The 18,264-nt window shown below is 37.5% G+C and overlaps 1 protein-coding gene across 1 annotated transcript in view; it reads right to left on the bottom strand.

Annotated features, from left to right (window-relative positions):
- The window catches only part of LOC124161366 (uncharacterized PE-PGRS family protein PE_PGRS54-like), a 116,835-nt gene extending 98,930 nt beyond the window's left edge, over positions 1 to 17,905 (bottom strand). Inside the window, exon 1 of the mRNA XM_046537681.1 lies at positions 17,653 to 17,905. The gene's annotated coding sequence lies outside the window, so the exon portion shown is untranslated. The remainder of the gene's footprint in view (positions 1 to 17,652) is intronic.
- Positions 17,906 to 18,264: the final 359 nt, after the last annotated feature.

The raw sequence follows: 18,264 nt of genomic DNA, 5'->3' as shown, positions 1-18,264 counted from the left end.
GTTTGCGGACGCTAAATTCAAGGGAATGTCTTTCACTCACCCAAAAGATTAAGATGCGGAAAAAAATGAAACATTTTTTGCACCGGGACGGTCTTTAATTAAGGCCCGGGAAATTGAGAATATCGGCCTGAATACGTAATGCGGCTCAAAACATCTGGGTCCCCCCCAAAAAATGTAAATCACGACGAACAATTCATACGGTTATACGTTTTTAGACGGCGAAGCGTAACAAAAATACTCATCCACGGCGAGGGAGCGATATTTTGCCAAACTGGACGAGATTAAAACAAACATAGTCACGGGCGCCGCGGCGGAATTGCGTGAAAAAACAAAAGCGGCGCGAAGCGCTCATTTAAATGTACTGCGCAGCGAAAATTTTGGCCGCAAAAAACTGCGTTGCGCGGTCCCATGGAAGGGAAGCCGTTCGCTTTTTTTTTTTTTTGCGCTTAAAGAGATGATTTCTTTTTTTGTCCCGGTTTGTCGTTCGCAACGTGCATCCCTATCCGGAATATGCACCATCATAGATCTGGCAATTTTCGGGCATTAACATGCTTAACTACAACGGCGAGGGGTAAAAATGGTCGGGCAGAAATATGCGAAATGCTGCATGAAAGATTCAAGGCACGTAGCTAATGAGGCAAACAGTGGGATTTAGGCCCAGTTAATTGCCAAAAAGCTGTGGTGAAATGAATAAAGTTTCAGGAGAAATAATGTGAAACTATTGCCTCTATTCCTAACTGTAAAAAAGACAAATACGTCTAATTAAAACTTTTAACTAAATTTTATCGATCCAAATTACCTATCTACTGCAAGCATTACAAAAGATTCAAAAATTAAAACTTATATTGGTGAAAGTGTTGGGAAGAAATCGAGGTTTTAAGAAAATTATTGATAAAACTTGTCTCATTTACAAATGCCGTAATCAACCAGTGTGGTGGTTGTGTTTGTAGTCGAGTAGTTTGGTTGTGTTACAGTGAAAATTATATTTTCTCTCATGCTAAGGATGGCGCATATCAGGTTTTAAATTATTCAATTTCAATGCAATCAAGCATGTGATGCAATTTTCTATTTTGTGGAGTGAAATCCGACGATTACCTTTTTATTTGCTTTAAAATTCAATTTGAATTTATCTTCAACCACATAGCTGTACAGCAAGATAATTGCATTGTCAGAGGGCCTATTAAAAGGAAGATCATAATATTCATTTCGACTATAGGCACACAATTTCCAGCTAAATTTTCATCCGAAGGCTAATTTTTCGCATGTATACGTAAGTATCACATTAAATACGGATTACGGTTGTACTGGTATTCCAATGGGACGCCATAGTCCAGCTCGCATGGAGAACTCACTTGTTGATAAATTGCATTTTTTTATCTTAGGATGGCGAATTTTTTGTTTATAATTCTCAATTTTTTTACGCAAAGCCTACAGCATATTCTACGTACTTATTTAAATAATATTCGATACAGGGCACGTTATGAGATGAGAGAAAGAGACCCTATTAAAACAAGTCTGCACAGAAAACCCTGATGAAAGACGATCTGCGGGAAGGCAAAAAAAGTATGGAAGGATGATGTAATCATTGATATGAGGAGAGTGAGAGTCAGTGAGGAGGATGCAGATGATCTGAGGCTTTGAAGCAGACATTTGAAGAGGCCAAATACCATCTAGGGTATAATTAACTATGGGAGTAAGTATTTGTTAATTACGAGCCTGATATTTCATCAATAATTCATTCAGGATCGTGTGATTGCACAGGGTATATACAGGGTGGATACTCAGGGTACTCAGGGTACTGGCCTTTCCCTTAGTCGTTTCTCACTTCGATGATTTTTGTTTGGTGGTGTCGAAGACTTCACGCAAGATTCGAACCAAGTACCCTAAGATGAGTGACCAACTCCACGTAATTAAAGTATGATTTATTGTTTTAGCCCGAACTTATGAGTATTGTCATAAATATTCCTGAGAAATATAAGTTTACAAGCAAAATAAAGTTATGTTTCATCTAGGTCGCTTTATACCAGATATACCTACATGAGCATGCAACAGTTATGGCTGTGTTGGTAGTCGATTGATGTAATGTTGGTGATGGTGATCAGGCATATGACCTAGTTATCTTCTATATTTAATCTTGTCATTCTATATTTATCATATATACGCCTGATATTTCATCAATAATAAATTCTTTGAAATGCAGTGCAATTGTTTGAGTAGGGATGACAAATACCGTTATAATTCCTACTATTGAATATACCGACATATAGGTAACATAAAAGTTTACCGAGGATGCGTTTCCCCATAAATGCATGCATCTGAATAAACAAGAGTTAAGTCCGCATTGGTAGTATTGAGCTACAGTTCACCATGCATGGGCACCTCACTTCTCCGTAAATTACATTTTTGCCGCTCGCGCAACACGTATCGATTCGGACTCGTCCTCCGGGCCAAGAGGAAATAGATAACCACCCGCGACGGTTGGTTGCATGCCGGGGGGAAATCCCAGCCATCGGCTCAAATGGAATGGAACTAGTACCGTCAGGCGCACATACAAGCCGGGGCAAATTAGAATATGGTCCCCCTCCGAGCCACATTCTGTCGCATAATTTCCCTAGTTATTGGTGAGAGGCGATTCGCAACTCGGGTCGTTTGCATGCACAAGATTGGAAGGGCAGTGGAAACGTGCCGGGGGAAATTGCGTGAAAGGCCAAGAGAAAGAAGACGAGCATCGCGTTCCGGTCGCCTCGAAACGATAATTATCTATTTTAAAAAATAGCACGAAGATGGCAATATTCCACAAGTTTATTGTCTGTACCACGCGTTTCGACCGTTAGGTCATTATCAAGTACGGTCCTAACGGTCGAAACGCGTAGTACAGACAATAAACTTGTGGAATATTGCCATCTTCGTGTTATTTTTTAAAATACTTAGAATGTCATTCCACTACATAACGCCTGCTTCTGTTACTTTTATTATTATTATTGATAATTACCTAGTTGTACTAACGCCCAATGATTTCGTCCTGGGAAATTAATGAACATTAAACTTACTAAGGAAAGACACATCGCTTCTTTCGCAATTTGTTTCAAAACTACTACGTTTTCCCGGTTTCGCCATTATCATGACAATGGAATAATCATTATCATGATGAGGGAGTAGTCATCATGATAATGGTCATAAGGATATGGTGATAATGGTATAACAGCCGAAAACGGTAATAATTTGTAAATAAATTGTAGAAGTAACGAAGTGTTTTTAATTGCTAATGTGGAGACTTTCCACCTTGTACAAGCTTCAAGTTTCGATTTAACATTAAAATTGAAAAAGAAAACAGTGATATGTGGAAATATCTTTACTTGGATGTGTTCCATACCAAATGTTTCAGTTACCCAACTAGGTTCTAACTCGTTAAAAGTCATTATCAAGGCAAAGATTTGAAACATAGGTGGTCGAATAAAAAAAATCTGTGGATAATAAGAAATATAGTCACTTCCTAATGTGATAATTTGGTTCCATGAAGTGAAGCCTGGGAATGTGGTACACATTCATGGAAATAACCACTTTTCACGGCGAATAGTTTTACTGAGAGGATAATGAAAGGGGTGCATGCACCTGAATGTTGCATGAATAACATGTTAGATTTGACAGATTCATATTGGATATTTCAAAAATATTCTTTTACTGACTCGGAATGTTTCAATGGGCCAAAATAAAATAATGGCTCAATTTCGCTGCAGAATTCCGGAAAAATATGAAAAATATCTGCTCAATCAAACACCAAGGAGTGGAAAGCCTACGCCGCGGCATACTTTACTCTTGGATATAAATTTTCCGAGTAAAATATTTCGTAAACGAAATATAATGCCGATTTCAAATTTCACGTGAAAAACGAGCATGCCATTTTTCGTTGCAAAACCAGACGGATGAGAGCCAAGAATTTGAAAATTCATGAGAAATATAGGCAAAGCACCAGTTCATAGGAATATTGCGTTTCCGTGAAAAACATACCAACGCAACACCACCTGCCTAAATTCAAGCATTTTCGAAGAAAAACAAGGTCGCGCCTTGATATGAAAAAATGGTCATGATTGGGATGCTGTACCTCATCAACGGGTCTCAGTTATGTAAAATGGAGTATAAATCTATAATCGGTGATTATTTAATGTTTTTTAAAATTTTAACCTTAATCCCAAACCACCGAATACAGCTCATATTGGCCACTTTACATCGGGATGTCTAACAAATTCAACAATCACACGTACACTAACAACCATGCCCAGGATAGACGAAACCTACCCAGGTGGGACTCGAACTTGTGACCTCATGTTTGGCAGGCAGGCAGACTTTACCCCGCTGCCACCAGCATTTACGCTCCTTCATAAGTGTCTATTAAAAAAGACTATAGTGGACATTTATCTGGCTTTTTCGTATTACGGCTCTGTGGCTCTCGGCACTGTGCCGCCTCTGTTGAACGAAATTCACACCTCTTATCCTGTGAGTGGGCCATTGATAAAATGAATGAAGGCATCAGTAGGCGCGAGGAAATAATGTAATGTACCTAACGGGTTTTGATAGACATACTTACTATTTTAAACAAATAAGTATTTTTTTCTATCGGATAGAAGTCCACGTTCTTTATGTTTCCGTTCGTTCCAAATTCGTTATTCCCAAGTTATCGCCTGAAATACTCGTGATGGACGTTGATTCAAAGCCTTGAACTTTAAAGCCCTATGTGCTGCGTACTAAAATTTTTCTTATTCTCGGTAGCTATACTTCCGAAGAAAAACCGTTTCACGCCGTTGGTAGGACTAGGATTCGTCTGACGTACGTGCACCTAGGATTTATACGACAAACGCAATACTGCCATTCAAGAGCAATCCCATTTATTGGCCTTTAGGAAGGTATCGGATTTCCGATAAATAAAATCTCAGAGAGGATAGGAATTCGCGCTCAAACCCTAAGAATTCGATACCAGCACTCGAGGTACAGCCCTACGCCACCATCCAAGTTCTATCACTGTCTACCGAGTGAATTGATTTGTTTATTTTTTTTATCTGATCACACATTTTCAAAGGAGGTGAAAAATCTCGAGGTTTTTTTCTCGATTTTATTTCTTACCCAGAAAAGATGTATCGGAGAGGTAGTAAATAAAGGTGACTTTTTTGACCGCAACAAATCTCCATAGATTAAACAACCCGATAGGAAATGGTCGACGTGTCACGTAATCGTTGCCGCATTTCTCTTCGAGAAAATAAATCTTCCAATTGATAACGCAGGTGATTTATACTTATTAAGTCCTTCGTTAGTCCGGTGGGATTTAGGTGGACCATTTGGAATCTTATTTAATAAATTTAAAGTAACCATTGAAAATTAGTAAGCATTAACCCGTTATCGCCTAGCGGTACCAAATGGTACCAGCTGATAGTGCAGTGCTAAACGTAGCTTTTTTGCCATTTTCTGTAATTTATTAGGATTTTTGAGAGGTTTAAATTGATAAGATGTTTTAAATAACATTTTCCCGAAACGTTTGCAATTTTAAAGTTGCAATTAACGTTTTTAGAGCCGTTTGAAAATTGAGAATTATCAACTAGCCCATAAAAACGGAAGTTTTGGAGCAAGCATTTCGATTTTCTTTACTTACGTCTTATGTATTGTTAATACTAAGGTTTTTAAAAGTAATTATGGTTGCTAAAACATGTATATCTCATGTGAAGCATGGTTATTTGATGTGAGACTAATATTTGGGATGTTATGATGCAAAAAATTTTTGTGGTAGCATATGGTACCGGTAAGGCGTAATTATTAGTGGTAACAGAATAAAATTTGTACCTAATGACTCAGAATTTCATTGATATTTAGATACATGATCACCGAAAAATCACAGAAACCTTTCAATTCAGACGTTACCGGGTTAATAGCATTATTCAAAATTACTCCGTAGCTTTGTGCGAAATTCACATTTATGACTTTTATGCGCTGAACACACGTTTAGCTGTAGACTTGTAACACCCATTAGTCCAGTGGGTTTTAGGATACCATTATCGAAGTTTTTCAAGTCTTTACTCTATACTCTACGATATTTATTACTATTGTTGTTTGCTATTTAAATATTTACTAATATCCATCACCATTCTTAAATTAAAGTGTCTTTTTTCGGTATGGAGACGTTTTTCTCTCCATATTTAGTAAATAATAACGTTGTAATGATGGAATGCGGTACAGTATTATAGTATTTTGAATGCTTCTCTACTAAAAAAATCTCTGCATAATTCGTACGGTCCCAGGGCACAAATATTTACATAAAGTTGACATGATACATTTTCATGCGGGTTGTGCCAGTAGACAAATGAGCGAATATTTGTGGATATTTAAGGTAAAACAAGTTTGAATTACTGGTATCTTATTCTGTGTGTGTCAGACTGAATTTTTATTGAAAATATTTACCGGCGTTAGCTACGACACGCTGCAGCTAACAGTGTGTTCAGTACATTCATTTCATAAATGTGAATGTCACACGAAGCTACGGAGTGATCGATATGCTTGCCAATCTTCAATGATTTATTTTAATATCTTAAATAAGATTCCAACAGAACTCTCATAGTTAGCTATTTTTATTCGGATAAGCGAAACAAAGATACGCGATAATCATAGAATCTTCAAGATTTAGGTTTTTTCGGAATTTTTCGGTTTTGTAGAATTATTATCGGGCTCTTCGCCAGGATGTTGACTTCATATCCGCCTTCCTATGCGTTTCAGAAAACGACTTGCTTCCCATTTATAAGGCGTGTTAACCTCACGGTGTCAGATTTCACCCTGAATGGAATCGATATTGTTTTGGCCCAGCTATTAATTTAAGGTATCCTTGAATTGGCGAAAGCTCCTAATTTGATTTTGAAAAATTTTTGTTCTTTAGATATGTGAAACTAACGTTAGTTGTTCACGTATTGCTCAAATGAAAGCCATTATCACGATTTTTTTTGTATTAAGGAGATTCTGATGACTTCCTCAAGTATATGATTCCAGTAGCGCTGTGAGTGCCAAAGAATTTTTCCATCTCCCAATTGAATGGCATGGTCTTCATTGATGCTGGGTTACGCGACTACCAACTTTTGAGCTTGCGCAAATGAAAAACGCCTTTGGGCTTCTTTCAGTCTCGAGTTTGTATAGGGAGGTGGAAATGATGTTAATATCCCGAAAAGAATTCTAAATAATTCTAATCCTTAAGTCCTTAGTAGAATACTAAAAAAAGAAGGGACGCATGGGGCGACATGCCAGGAAAATAGAAATATGATAACTTCTTAGGCAATTACACAGAAAAATTGAGAAACCACAAAAAAGTAGAGGATTCGATAATTCTAAAAAAATAAAAAATAAAGAATCAATCACTGGCACTGTAATTGAATACGACATGATATTAATTTCTCATTTCTATTCCAATTTCGTCTCGGTTAATGAATTTTGCGGCAATTTGGTGGAAAATATATCTGACACTTGACGAGCCATTAAATAAAAACTGCATCATAGCTGCTTTTTCGAAATAGGAAATAAACCATTCAGTTGAACCATTACCAATCGTCCGTCAATTTTATCGTCGAGTAGAGGTAATTTAATGTCATTCAAAAGTGATTCATCGGATTAATAAACGAAATTCATTACAAAGCGGTTGTCATTGAGGCCTGTTCATTGGCGGTATTAACCCCACACTAACAGCGGAATTAATCTAAACCGACGAAGCAGAACTTTAATGAATTACTCTATCATCTTTTCTCTCGTCCGTTTACTCTTCATGGACCAAAATCGTCACGCTCCCGGCGAGTGGTACAATATCCAATTTCAAAAGAAAGCCACGACAACTAGCACAGCAGAGATGGTTGAAACGAGGGCCATTTATAATTCCCTCAAATTTGGAAATCCTGCCATTCGTGTAAGAGTAATTATTTTACCGAGAGACTTCGGTTTGCTAACTTCAGACCCGTTTCAAATTATCTGGGTGTCACATTTTGAGGTTACTCAAAAGATAAATGGTCGAACAAGATACTTTCCCGGATTCCAATTACTTGTCATCGCTGGTATAACACGTAATTCACGGTAAAATAGTAATATTTCAACGTATGACCAGGGACTCTATCAGCATTTATTTCACGTTTCGTGAAACTCAAAGCGTTCGATCACACGAAACACGTCAAAGATAGAGAAATAATTTTAACTAGTGATATGAATTGCACGAGTGCTATTTGAATTGCATGACACATATCTATCACAATTCTATTACATGAAGATCTCGATAAACACGTCATGGCACTTACATTAAAAAATAAAAATTCAATTGCTATTAAGAGTTACGAAATATTGCACTCACAATATTCGTAATTATACATCCAATAAATTTCAATTTTTTCATGTCTTTAATAAATTACTGCGCCGTAATGACAGTAACTGATGGAAGGAATTTTAAATCACTGCGTACGAATATCCTGCATCGAAAAATTATCAGAAATTTAAGAATATTTTACCGCAGCGGTGGATAAAGCTACTTAGCTGTGCTCAGACACGTTATATATTAATTTTAACATGAAAAATGTTTAGATAAGTTGTTTAAAGCAGGAGAACAACCCATTTATATGTTCACCAGTTATTACATAAAAGAAAACAAAATCGAATGAAACGATATTAATTAAGTAAATCTACTCTATAGAAGAAACACTTAGGGTATTTTAATGATATTTAATGCACATATTGGAGAAGCTTCATGAATTCATGGAAAATTGACTCCTGGATATCCATTTAAAAACAAAGTGAAATATAATCGTAGTTTTTGCCTTACAAATCTCTGAAAGATTTTCAAAGGCTGTCTTCCAATTTATAGCTCAGTATAGTTATATACGTGTATCTATAGCGCTAAATATAATGATAGTAAGTCATTCTATTCCATTTCTGCTATAGGAAAGTTAATAGATATCAATCAAACTTTATAATGCGGAGATGCTTTCTCATACGATTCTAATATATATGAAGCAGTAGCTTATTATTTGACAGGTCTCACTTATATGAATTTCGAAGAATGAAATAGCATGTTCATTTTAAAGAGGCTACCTGGAAGATCAATAAATTTAACCGAGAATTTAAAAAACTGTGTCAGTAGATTACTTAGTACTCAATCCAAACGCCATTTAGAACAGCGACCACCGCGTGGTTCAAATGCAAATGTTTCAATTGAATTAATTATTTTGTAGTTCTTATAAATAATTTATTAGAACTGACAAAAATTATCCGATAATATAAAAATATCTTCACGGGATGTATCTTCGAACTTTGAAACTATGCTATAAAATGCTATGAAAATACTCGGAATAAAAACGATTAACTGACTTTCGCCATTTACAACAGAAGCAGCCACTATTAATTCATAAAATTTTTTATGGAGGTGGCCTGAAATCAATTTGAGAGTAAAGAAGTACGGAAATAAAAACGGCACGCCATACATTTTCCAAAGCGGCGACTGAAAAGTGCAAAAGGGCTCTGAAAAACTCGATCGATCCCCCATTTAAATTGTATATTCCGATGCACCGCTATGCAAACTCGGTGCTTAGAGGTGCTCGGAGCCCAAGTATTCGAAGTCATCGAGGAGGAGAGAAGAAGAGAAACTTAGCAAGATACGAGCGCTGTGACGACACCTATAATGATCGCCTCTCCCTACTCGGCTGCGGAATTTCGTATTACACCGAGGAGGCCTTTTCGGAGTTAAATGTACCGAAATTTCCATCAGGCCATCCGTTACGGATAACCCATCCTCCCGCGGCTGATCAATCGACACAGTGGTGACGCCAAACACCAGAAGCGGAGGAGATGGGAATGGAGCAATTGGAACGAGGAGGGAGACCACTAGTTCGTTTGGGGGAGCGAATTGGGGGTGTGACGTTCGTGAACGAATCGTTCAAAATGAGCGAATAGAATGAATTCAGTTATAAAACATTAACAAGAATAAAAACGATTGTTTGCCATGATATCTCTACTAAAAATAATGTTAGATTTCATTCCAAATAATTTAGTGTACATCGATCACTGTTTAAAAACTGTTTCATCCTCAAGTACTCATTTAAAGTATGATCTGAATGCAATTCAGGACATCTCATAATCGAAAGAAATTCGATGTTCCAAAATTAGAGGCAACGATAAAACTAAAATCTTAATCATTACATCACTATTTAAAAAACTTATTTTTGGAATAAATATAATAAAAAACCAATATATTAAAAAGGCATTATCGACGCAAATGATTAGTAACCTCAAAATTAAAAAAGGTTGTCGTCTACTTCTCAACCATCTGCGATACATACATTTTCTTTTACTACACTCGGATGTCATTCATGAAATATTTTGTACGCATTTAAAATATTTGGATTAAATTTTTTATTTTGAATTACACAGTCAAAATGAAATGCCCTTAAAACTGATTTGAAATATGGAAACAGCAACACGAACTGAAGTGCTCCGATATTTCAGCCTATACCGTCAACGCATTTTCTCCGCTCCTTCGGAAAACTCTCCTCGAGGGTTCACCAACATGCACCCATTTCCCAGAGACCTATTTTAAGCGCTTTGCCCCCATTCAACTACACCGAAACTGAGCCCCATTTTATAGCGGTGGTAGAGAAGAGGAGCTCCCGCCATTTGTCAAGCCTTCGAAGTGAGATTTACGATGACACGATTGATTGCATTCGGTAAAGGTGTGGGGAATAGAAGTGGCGGGAAGGGTAAGGGAATGGATAAGACCCTTGGAGGTAATCCTCGAGAGTGTAATGGGAAAACTAACATTCAGAAATTATCGGGGCAGGTAAATAGCGGGAAAAGAGTTTCCAGCTTTGGCCACCAGCCGAGGGTGGCGGCACCGTGGGACTCGATGGAGCGCGATATTTTCAGTGTGCGCTACCCGTAACGTTTGAATAAGTTTCAGAAATATGCAGGGGGAAATTCGGGTCACGCTGGGACGTTTGATTCCAATGGTATGCCATCCCGTTCAGTTTTTTTAAAGGTATTCCTTGGTGGCAGCGGAGCAAATTAGAAAGAAAACATCTTTTTAAATATATTTTTTATGTCCCTCGGCTTCCGAACTTTGTGGAAACCCCAATTATTGACTGCGTCCCAATTAAATGATGAAGAGGCTTACAAGGGATTTCAACAGTGAGTAATCTTCGACATCAGCAAAAATATTTTCTTTTCTGTGACGAATCATTCACCCAAATTGTAGATATTCTAAAAATAGCTATTGATGTGAATGTGGAAATGGAATACTGGGAATCCCTGCTTCTTTCTCATATTAGTTGATATTGGCGTTATTTTCAACGGAATAATTTTCCGTTTTCCTGATAGATATTAAAGGCACGAAAGAATTTAACCTGTTTAATTTTATAGGACATTTCTCTATCAGCGTATTTATTTCGAACGCATTACCTTGAATGGAGTAAAATATTCTGGAATTTTTCCGCAGCATTTTTGCACAATATTTTTATGCACGCTTTTCAACTGTGAATTGAATAAGAAACTGAGTTGAGCCTATCATATAATCTATTGGTAAAATGAAATATCATGTGTTTGCTATATAAGTGGCAAATATTTATTCATAAGAAAAATCGCAACTCGAGCTGCCGTTGAAGTAGAATAAATATTTATGCAATTGAATACATTGGAAAGAAATGCCAACTGGGATACTACCATTTCGTTTCTTCGCTTCTCTGTAGTTTCGCTCCTTTAGTTTTCTACGCACCCGTGCGTGAAGTGAGCCAGAGTACCCAATTATTAAAACTCAATAGAAATGAGCGCAAGCAAGAATTATGCACGCTTAAATTGTGGGAAAAATGAAACTATGATGCTTAACAATGAATAAAATAGAGCTTCATAATTAATAAAAATCGGCGTAGGGTTAAAATGAAAACTTTCATATAAGAGTGTTACTTTAAAAAATCTTGAGAAATGTGTGTTTTTTCTCTTGAGATGCCCAATGTATCCATGTAGTTGAAGGAGTTTGACCATAAACTACTATCAAACCTCGTATGTTACTTACTAGAACCCTTACCATAGTTGCTCCTCTCGTAAAATATGCAAATAAATTTCATCTCGACCTGAGAAAGCCCCTTATTTGCCAATAAAGGATTTAAAAATAAATAAATAAACTCAATTTATCTGATAATCTCTTCAAACAAATATTTTGCCTCATGAAACACCCCATGCATTGATAAATTAGTTTGACCAAGAGCAGCCACTACACCTCGCATTTATTCACTAAACCCCTTCCTGTCGACTTGCCTCATTTAATTATATTAATGCACCTTATCGACGCCAAATAAAAGGCCAGGGCCAAACTGTTATCTCAGACTAGTCCCACTTTGAAAAGGACCCTTTAGGGCCGATTCTATCTATCTGCCCTCTCGTTTTTCTCACTAGATAGACGCCACATCAACATTTACTCCTTCTCCTGAACCCATTCAAAGAACTCACACACACACAAATGTATATGTTTCCTTCGGCGCTCAAGTTCACCAGAAGGTCCCCATTCCCTACTTTTTCCGCCACCCTATGGCATTCGGAAGGTATCGACTTTTTCGACGGCTCCCCCTATCCCCTTCCGATGCTTCTGCAACTCACACCTTCGAGAAGGAGAACCCTGCACCCCCATTTCCACTTCCCTTCCTTCCGTTATTGTTAAAGGTCCACTCCCAAGCACGCTCCATCCCCCGACTGAGTAGGTCCATTCTTGCCTTCCTGTTTCCTATACCTCTTGACATCCCTTTCCCGCGTTATATTTCTCGCTCGATTCCTTACCTCACTTGGGCGAAAACGTTTCCACATACATTCGATACCGATAGCTTGACTCTCGGAGGTCCCGAGCTAGATGAATAGATGAATAAGTAGGTTGTTTGATGGATGATCAGGTAGATAGATTAGTAGGTAGACAGATGGGTACATAGATCGATAGGTAGATAAATTGTACATAGTTCGATAATTAGATAAATTGACAAACGAGTAATCAGGTAATTTTTATCTATTTTCCACACTCCCGGAAACAGAATAATTATGGGTAAGAGAAGTAGGTGGATAGGGGTTAGGAAGACGGAGAAGTAGGTATGTATATATGTAGACAGATTGAATTATAGACTCCTTGATCGATAGGTAAATAGGTATATAGATTATTTGATATATACATTGGTAGATACCTCGACTAATAAATACGTAGACAGATGAGTGGGCTGGTAATTTTATTTATTTCTTACACTCCCGAAAATAGCAGGCCTCAAGATCAAGATATAACAATGTGCTATCACAAGCTCCCATGCTTAGGGTTTACCTACTTAGGCGGAGGTCGAATCCAAGGCCTTAGATTTTGGTGGAAACCCGCCGCCATTGAATCCAGCTGATGCAGGTAAAATATTTTCAAATACATTTTTAAGATTGAATGGGTTACGTCAGTCGTTTAGATAAGTGAAGAATTCATGAAGAAATGAGGAATCAAATACTATTTGCAATAAATCAAGTTTATTTAGTATTCAGCGACTTACCTTTTCGAAAAAAACTTGTGAATCGTTATCAGGGATAAAGGGACTAACTTCCTTGAAAATGACACGCAACCTTTGAATTGGAAGGCGGGGTAAGGAATATGGAATATAAAACAGTACTTGATTTAATTTTAACCGAATTTAACGAAATGTTAAAATTTTAAATGTATGTTATAGCAATTACATGTCATATTTTCTTATAAAGCATGGAAATGGTTAAACTTCGTCCAAAATTTCGCACAGTATCTCTGATATTCGTATAAGATAATGATATTTTTCATAAATCTTATAGTGAATTTCATAAAAATCGTGCATTGAGTATTTTATGTCGCTAATATTTATTTTTTCAAAATTTAAGTCCTAAGAATAGTTAAACAGAATTCCCTTGAAAACCTTAAGACGAAGACGAAAAGCGCAATTGGTTTTATTAAGAGGATGATGGTCTAAGAAAATATTTTATATACAGGTGAACGATAACAACGTAAAAGAAGAACTCGACTAAATTATATGGAACAGGTAAATAAGAAGAATTTTGGAGGTTTTAAAAGATTTTTATTATTTTAAAAGAACCGACGGGAAAATTGAGTGGAGTTACGCATAAAAGAATCTTTGGATTATTTACCAGTGATTATGATGATTATGACTGCATTGACAAACAAACGGCATTTTTTTAGCAGCTTTGAATAATGATGACATCGATCTATTGTTAATGCCAGATTTATTTAGCTTTTCATTAGAAAATTAACGAGCCAACACCGCGTGACGAAATTGTTCTTGCATCCCTGAATCATTGAAAACGAAGATATGTCGTAGCAGTGGTTTCGTTCGCTACATTTCGAAGTAGCCGAAGCTCTTCCCCAGGAGGAGGAGGAAAACGTAGTGCTTGAAGGGAAAAGGGCACGGAACCAGGGAGCCGACCCATTCGGGTGAAAGAGGGTTCCACATTTTTTACCCCACGGGGTTTTTCGTAAACTCTGAGACCTTTTTCGAGGAGGAGGAAGAAAGACGAAAAACAAAACCGTTTCTCTTTATCTCTACCGCGCAGTTATGGATTCGGGGTTCGGAAAAACGAGGCCACACGAGGTAAAAAAATTGAACAGGAAAAATAAATCGGGAGAGAGGATATTTTACGTTCAAGGTTTATGCATGGGCTGGTGGAGGAGTTAACGTGGGACATCTCACCCGCTTAAAAGCCCGGTGATGTACCGATTTTCCATCACTAGGGCAACACACTTCGGTCCGACGCAAAGCAGAGGAACTTGAGCGAACTGGGGCGATGAGCGAACTACTTTCACTCTTTTTTTATCATCTCTCCCAACCAGTATCACCATCAAAGGGATTGGTTTTTTATTTTTTTTATACCCGCAGAATACTCCGTTACTCTCACGATCCTGATTTAAAACGGCACTTAACAATCTAAAAATTATTGCCGTTGCCACTGCTGAAATTTTTCCTAAAAAAATAAAACTCCCTTTGCTACCGGCTATCACTCTCCAATTTCCTTCTGGTGCATAAAATCCCGAGAATAGGTGGGTATTAATTTCGTATCTCCCTGCGCTGCAGCTCTCAAATTGATTGGAAACAAAGAAAAACTCTCCGATTTCCTAAACTACTACCAGTGCCATAAATCCCGAAACTCATTTCTCAGAGTGGAATTAGTGAGAAGTTCCCTCGCTACTTCTTTCGACCGGAGCATGAAAAAGATCGCAACGATCAACTTCAAATCCCTGCGGTGAAATACGACGCATTACAAGTCTGTTTCGAGATCGTTATGTTTTTATTAATGAAATTGAGTCTTTTTGAGTGAGTATTAATTATTGTATGATCTCGACGTTTCGGTGCGAATGATGAGGAGGACCTTTCGGAAACCCACTCGTTTTTCGGAACGTCGACGACAATGGAAACTTTCACCCGGGGGATAGCCATAGTTCAGCCAAAATTAATATAGTATTGGCTAAGGTATATCGAAACCCACAATTTCGATTGTACTACCTGAAATGATATATAATTTGTAATGGTAACAATCAAATTAAAAAGGAAACTTTGCTAAGATAATTTGATATCGAAAAAATCGTATCAGATAAAATGGTTCAAATAGAACTCAATGAAGAACGATTAGGTTCTATATCCGTACACAATAAAGATGATATATTCTTCATGAGTAGTCATCGGATTGTCTCTATTCATTTTCCGCTATTTCAATTTGTCTCATCCTATATGCGGTACTCAAACATTAACATATCCATGATGGACGGCAATGGAGAAGTACATTATAAATATTTGCATATAAATGCTAAATCTACCATTAGCTCCATGTTGTCGTACGATGAGCAATCAAAATTCTGCTAAAATTGATAGTTATTAAACACTAACACACCTGGGAACCTATGCGGACTACATACTCTTTGAAATGAAAAAAATGAAGCCAAAAAATGCAATGTGTAAAGTTCATAATTTACGATTGTTAAGTGAGGTTGAGTTGCGTTCAAGCAAAAAAGCAAATACTATAAATTACGAAGCAGCTATGATTGAGTTCTCGAAAGACCTCCATGATGTTCAATACTTCGTCACGCTGATGTAATCAAAAATATTAATTTGTAGAAAAAAAAGATGAATGCGGAATGAAATTCATGATTAATAAAACGGCTTTTAGCGTGCAAAACTCCTCCAAAATCTTCATATTCATGGTGGTACAATGGCGAAGAGAGCTTTTAATGTTTTATGTCCAGCGACAAACTCAAGTATGAACATTCTCTCAGGCTTTTACTGCCAGCGGGGATGAAGTAATAAAAGTGCAACCCTATACCCAACGTTTTTATGGGAACACTCCAACGGTATCCTCCAAACGGCCTATAAAATGTGAAAAAGTCGATGACGCAAGCTTATAAACTTGCGAGTACGGGCGTAACCGCGCGGCGACGTGATTTTACCCCTGGAAGGGGAAGGAAAAATAAATATAGCAGAACAACCGTGACGGTGAACAGGAATGAGTGAGTCATGTCATGTCAAAGTAATAATAAAAACACTGGTAATTTTCAGCATTAAAATTTTGCATAGTAACTTAATCAACCATGGATTTAGCATGTATTAAAATTTAAGGTTAGCAAGGTAATATTTTCACGCATAAATCCTTAAAATATATCGTATGCAACGTAGGAGCTGAGTGCGGGCATGAAGCCGTGTTCAAACGTGCCAAAAATGATATTAACTTGGTTGCAGTTCACTTATAACACGAGGGCAGTAATCTTATGGGACACTTTTGAACGACTTAGGTATCTTCAACGGAACAGACATCACGTGCAAAAAATCGCGTTTAACAATGGTTATAATAATGTATTTTGGATAATTAGTACCAGTTAATCACCACAATTATCACCTATAGATCACTCATTTCGCGAGAAAAAAATACGTCAGGTTAATAAAGGAAACACCTTGGGAATTGGAGAGCTTGGTATTCTTAGCATTTCGGTGCTAATAGAAAATTATTATCATAATGAAAATAAAATATAGGGGCGTCACTATACATGTTTTTGAGCTGCATTAATGATCAAATGAATTTTGCAACAGAGTGTTCATTCTGGAAATTATAAGCGGTCGCAGAGTTAAGTTAATGAAGAAAAGAGCGACTCTCGCTACCACTGTTAAATTATCTTCTTAAGGCTCCATTATGTTAGCAGTAGCTAACCTTTAGGTACTAAAGAACCGGAATAACCATCCTGAAATCAATGAATGGGTTTTAAATCGGCTAATACTGCTTAAAAAAGCATTATTAAAGAATTAAAGCATCGAATTACCCTCATTCTGTGAACGCTTACTTTGGGTTAATGAACGTTGCATAAGCAAGTATAACTCCTAAAAATAATTAAGTAAAACTCTCCACCTATTCATAATGACCTAAAATAATCGAAACCGGATGAGTTTTTTAAGAACAAATACTGTGTGGAACGCAAAAAGTTTACTTTTTAATCAATCAAGTTAAACCTTTTTCAGAAAATAACTTAAAAAGTATTTTTTTACAGTCGGTAAGTCGTGTTGGAACCTTTTTAATCCTGATATGCTCATACGATAAAGGAGGAAAACACACAAAATCACTCTTCCGTACCCGTACAGTGGAGTGGAAGAATGGGGGAAGACTTGTCCGTCCTCTTACGATGCTCAGCAGACCGTCTCGATTCCGGCTTCTTATCTAACTCCACGGATCCGTCGGACGTCAAACTGGGGGACGCGTTCGCAGGAACTTAAGCGGGTGGAAACTGTTCGGGACCACAATGGCGAGGCGTTGGATGTCTAGAGTTAAGGGAAGCCGCACTGGCCTGTCACTAGACCCTCTCTCAAGCACAACACATATCCGTGAACGCCGGACCGGAGTCAACAATGGAATGATACTGAGAGTGAAGATACCTTGCCTTGCCTTGCCATCAAAGACCTCTCAACTCACCCCCACCTCCTCCCTATTGTCTCCCTATTAAGCACCCTCTTCTTCCCCCACCCCCGTTTCCTCTTAATCCACAATCCCCTCCCCTCAACCCTAGCACCTCTCTCGCGTTGCCCCCTTCCATCTGTGGAGGAAAATTACAATGTAAACCGATAAAATCACGATAAAATACATTTAGGTATTTGGCCAAAATTGAAGTTAGAGAAATATGGTTTTGGGGGAGGTTTACTAGAAATAGGTGGACCGATGAAAAAATTAGTAAACACAATTAGTACACAA

Source organism: Ischnura elegans, chromosome 6, assembly GCF_921293095.1.
Source record: "Ischnura elegans chromosome 6, ioIscEleg1.1, whole genome shotgun sequence".
Taxonomy (NCBI): domain Eukaryota; kingdom Metazoa; phylum Arthropoda; class Insecta; order Odonata; family Coenagrionidae; genus Ischnura; species Ischnura elegans.
Note: the sequence above shows the minus strand (reverse complement) of the source record. Positions and strands in the feature narration are given on the sequence as shown.